The sequence below is a fragment of the Haplochromis burtoni genome, unplaced genomic scaffold (assembly GCF_018398535.1).
Source record: "Haplochromis burtoni strain Fernald_Lab_line unplaced genomic scaffold, NCSU_Asbu1 Contig_214, whole genome shotgun sequence".
NCBI lineage: Eukaryota > Metazoa > Chordata > Actinopteri > Cichliformes > Cichlidae > Haplochromis > Haplochromis burtoni.
Window position 1 is genome coordinate 655,424 of NW_024582575.1, and position 5,250 is coordinate 660,673.

Here is a 5,250-nt window from a genome sequence, read left to right on the forward strand (position 1 = left end):
ATTATTATTATTATTATTATTATCATTATTATTATTATTATTATTATCATTATTATTATTATCATATTCACAAGATTCTCACTGGTAGTCTTAAGAGTTTGAAAAATGAAGACAAAGTTTGTGAGGGTGTTTCACTTTTCAACCAATAGGCTTCTTCAGTTCTTCAGGGTCACGTGACAAGTCTAATGATCAACAGTGGGTGAACGAGCACCTCCACAGGGGCCACTACAGGTTCCTGGGACTATACCTGGGACTCAACGCCTTTTTCTTTTAGAGCTGAAGAAGCCTCTTGAATGAGACGTGAAACATCCTCACAAATGTAAAAACAAAACAAAAAATGCTTTTTTTGTTTTTGTTTTTACATTTCAACTTTTCAAGCTCTTAAGATCAGTTTTTACAAATAAAAAAAATGTTTGCTAGTCAGGAAAGTCATTAAGCACACATCCTTATTTACAGTGGAGGCCTGCAAAGGCAACGCCTCTTCAGGAGATGGAGGGAGCGCTAATTTATGCAGCATGGGTTTAACTGTACGACTGCTGGTTGGTTGAAAACAACAAATTTGCTGCTGAAAGTAAAACTGTGGAAAGAAAGTAAATAAATGGGGAACTGATAGTCAGATAAATGATTACAGAAGAAAACTGAAACTGAAATAATTCATAAATAAACAAACAAAGAACAACAGTAATATCTCAGTTTGCTTGCTTTAAAAATTAGATCTTAAAACTGAGACGATGATGCGGTTTGAGTCATTCGTCGTCTGAACACAAGAGGGCGCTGTTTACCCATCAACGCATGGTCTGCATTCATTTCATGCAATTCTTTTAAAATCTCTTCTTATTCTATCAGATTGAACTGCTGAAAAGAGTCAAATGAGGCTGGTTCCTGAGAAAAGATCATATTTTATTAAATATAAATATCTTTGATGATTTGCGTGAGTTTTCATCCATTCACTGATGTCAGCACAAGCAGAGCTAACCACATGTTCATTCATTTGTTTCGTCAGTTTTGCTAATTTTTCACCTTTAAGATTCGGAGCTAACAACAAAAACTAAATAAAAGAAATGAAAGCAATAAATAAAATCTATTTAAGCCCAGAATTTTCCGGATCAACAGATGTTTTGATGTCACTGCCAGAATACCAGCCAATGAGAGCGCTCTGAATGACCCCGTGCTGCAGGATGCTTCGTGACGCTAAAAGTTGACGTGGAATAAATTATTTTTCCACATGCTGTGATGTCTCATTGAAATAAATGAAAAGATAAAATATTTTGCGTCTGTTATGCTTTTCTCCAGATATTTCACAAACTTTTCTCTGCAGTTTGGTCATTTGAATTACAAATACTAATGCGGTATTTATTTGGTAAATGGCCTGTATTTATATAGGCGCTTTACTAGTCCCTAAGGACCCCAAAGCGCTTTACATATCCAGTCATCCACCCATTCACACACACATTCACACACACTGGTGATGGCAGCTACATTGTAGCCACAGCCACCCTGGGGCGCACTGACAGAGGCGAGGCTGCCGGACACTGGCGCCACCGGGCCCTCTGACCACCACCAGTAGGCAACGGGTGAAGTGTCTTGCCCAAGGACACAACGACTGAGACTGTCCGAGCCGGGGCTCGAACCGGCAACCATCCGATTACAAGGCGAACTCCCAACTCTTGAGCCATGATCGCCCCGATCGTTTATTTATTATACAGAATCTCTTTACAGCAACTGTTATGTCAAGGTCATTTTATTATAAGATAAGGACTGTGCAATATTAAGGATCAGATAACCACACTGGCTACTGTGGAGAGGAAGAAGTCCCTTTTGAGAGGAAGAGATCTTGAGCAGAACTAACCTCAGGAAGGGCAACAATCTGCCAGGTGAGGGGAAAGATTAACTGAGCTCCTCACCCTTTCTCTAACCAACTCATTTGTGGCGCTCATAACCACGATCTCATCCTCCCCACAGCTCGAGGTCATAGCTGAGGGTAGGAACACAGAGCAGACTGGGGCTGCAGACGCTGCACACATCTATCAGTCTGCTGCTCCCTTCTTCCCTGACTTTCAAGTACCCATGGTACTTGAAATCCTCCACTTGGGGCACCAAGTCACTCTGACCCTGGTGTGCCAATTTCACCTTTTCCCCCACTGACTTCAAGATGGCTCATCCAGCCTCATCACACTTGTGATGAAGGTTAAGGCTTTAACTGACTGATCTGTGCTCCTGGCTTTATGTGGGAGGGTATTTCCAGAAAGGAATGCTTGTTCATCTAGAGATCAGCCGTTTCAGAGTAGAGCTCGGTCGTTCAGGCTTCTGACTAGGATGCCTGCTGTACACTTGCTAGGTTACATTTTTACAGGTGTGTCCAACCAGGAGAAGCCCCTCAGGCAGACCTAGGGCACACTAGAGAGATTTTACCTCCGACTGGCTTAGAAACACTTCAGTGTCCTGTCAGAAGAGCTGATGAGGTAGCAGAGGAGAGAGAAGTCTGGACATGAGCACTCAGACTGCTGAAGAAAATGGATTTTCCACATGTCACGTCTACCTGACACTGCTTTAACAGGACAGCTCATTTTGTAAAATCTTCCAAAGAATAATCACATAGGCACAGCACTTTTCCCTCCCAGGTTTTCCCCTTTTCATTTTATTTCTGCTGGAGGTTCCAAGTACACAGCTACGTCTGCCTTGTATTCACTGAAACCTGGGACTGAGGAAATTGTGGATTTATTGGTCAGGATTCCTCTTTGTGTTGTCCTTGCAGTGTCTCACTATGGTTCTCACAGATGTATCATCACACATGTGTGTGTGTATTTGTGCACTTTGTTGTCAGTGTCCCAGTCTGTCCCTCAGACTTTTACTGCCTCACATTACCACCTATTTACAGCCCTGTGGCCCTGCTGCTGTGGAAATGTGATCTAATTAATCGCACATCACACTGATCTAATGTTGGATGCCTGTGTGTGTGTGTGTGTGTGTGTGTGTGTTTGTGTGAGGGAGCTGCACCTCCTGGATAATCTGAGAGACTGCCCTATAGCTCATGTTTATGACCCAGCAAGTCGAGTTCATCGTCACAAATGAATAAAATCAGAATAATTGTATCTGTGCTGATGTCTGTAAGTCTGCTGTGCTGCACATGCACCTGTATAATACTTGCAAATTACCCTTAAGTCTTGTTCTTAAAGGTACTTTTTGTAACTACCCTCTGCAGTACTAGGATCAAAGTGTTTATCCAGCAGGGGGCAGTGTGACGGTGTCATAACTTTTGATAATTAAATTAAAGTGCTGCCACTTCCTCAGGAGGCTTTCATTCTGCCAGGTTGGCACTGTAAATAACAAAAAGGTTACCAAAGGTTTTTATTGAAGTGACCTTTTCTCTAATAATTGCTCATAATATTTTATAAACTAAACTGACTGCTAAAGGCACGATTTCCTCGTAACAGTTAAGTAACAGGTTAATTCAATAGAGTCTGTAGGAACATTTCAAAGGGCTGCGGCATTAATAAGGAAAAAGTTATCTTTTATTTAGGCTCTTACGCACAAAATTAAAAGATCAAGAGAGCAAACACAGTCTCTTCTCACTATAGACACTGTCCCGAACTCTGAGAACTTACTCTATTCAATGTCTCCAATAAACGTCAGAAGATAAAATCCCAACAACAGGAAAACATCCCCTCTTAAAGGTTATGTACCCACGGGAATTATAATTGAAGCTGCGATTGTTGCAGGTGTTTTCCATGCATTCAAATAGAAGACGTGAGGAGGCCATACTTGATAGTCTGTTCCTAAAATCATAAAACATGTTGGGGTGTCTTTTCTTTACCTTGAGTTTATTCTTCTCTGCGTCTCTTTTAGTCTCAGAGTCTTTTCATCGTGCTGTGTTTAAAGTCAATTTTAAAGCTGCTCCTTCAGAAGAAAAGCCTGTCAACTTTTCACCTCTTCCTGTCACGGCCTGGGGGATCGGCGAGACGCTGATCGGCCTTTTTCTTTCTTTTCTCTCTCTCTCCTCCTCTCTGTCGCCAGGGCAGAACTCATTGTGGGTTCACGCCCTCGGCCCACGCCCACGGAAAAGAACACACCTGATGCCCATCAAGGTGAACGGCATTTAAGCCAGGAGGTGGCTGCTGCTCTTCGCTGGATCGTTGTCTACCAAGCACCCCCTGGATAACCTTTCCCGTGTGAATCTGTGTGTCAAGTGTGAAGAAAGGAACTGCAGTCGTGTATGTGGAGAATTGGAGAGCGAGTGATTCCCCCCTTGGATTTCTCTGGAGCCCCGTCCCTCACATTGTTGTATATAGCACTGCCCGGCACTCTCTGTATATACACCTGGTGAACTCTGTAAATAAATCCTTGTGTTCAGCTGATTCAGGAGTCCCGCGTTTGAGTCCCCTGCATTGAACCTTAACACTTCCACAAGGATCTTTAAAATAGCAGCTGCACAGGGAGCGTCTCGAGTGTGACTGTCGCAGCTTTGTTTCGGTGTAAATGTTCACTCTCACCATGATTCACAGCTCCTGTGACCTGAGGGAAAGGGTGCGTCTGACTATGCTCAGATCTTGTAAAATGACCCAGTAACAGTTGACAATGTGAAAGACGGATCTCTGCTGCAGAAACCTGATAAGACAGCAGCCATATGTCAACACTAACCTCCGTGTGTGGAGACGGCAGATACAACTTTGGACACTTGAAACACTCGCTCCAAACTTTACTCACAAACTGTAACCATCAATAAACTCTGAACTACATATAACATCTCACTTTTTTGCAGCCTAGAGGTAAAAAAACATCAATAAACATTTGTGTGTGTGTGTGTGTGTGTGTGTCAATAACAAAAAGGCAAAAAATAATTTTAAAATTAAAAATGAATAAATTGAAAATAATAAAAACACAACCAGTAAATGCTAATCATACCAATCCTGACATATGCTTGTTGTTCATATTATCATATTAGATAAAATGTTACCCAACACCACAGGCACATTACTATACTGACTTTTAAAAATACATGAATCCACCTTGGAGGTGAATAAACCTGCAGTTCCTCTAATGTCCAGCAGAGGCTCCAGCAGTGAACCTGATTAGCCTGCTGTAGGCTTCACCTTAATCACAGTGTTGGAGCTTTTTTGTTTGTCTGCGTGATCTAGACTGTATCCAGCAACATCCGGTAGCACAAAACCGTCTTTTATTATTATTATTATTTTATTCTGTTTCCAGTTTCTTTTAGATTCAGTTAGATTCCAGATTTTTCTTTTCAGTTTA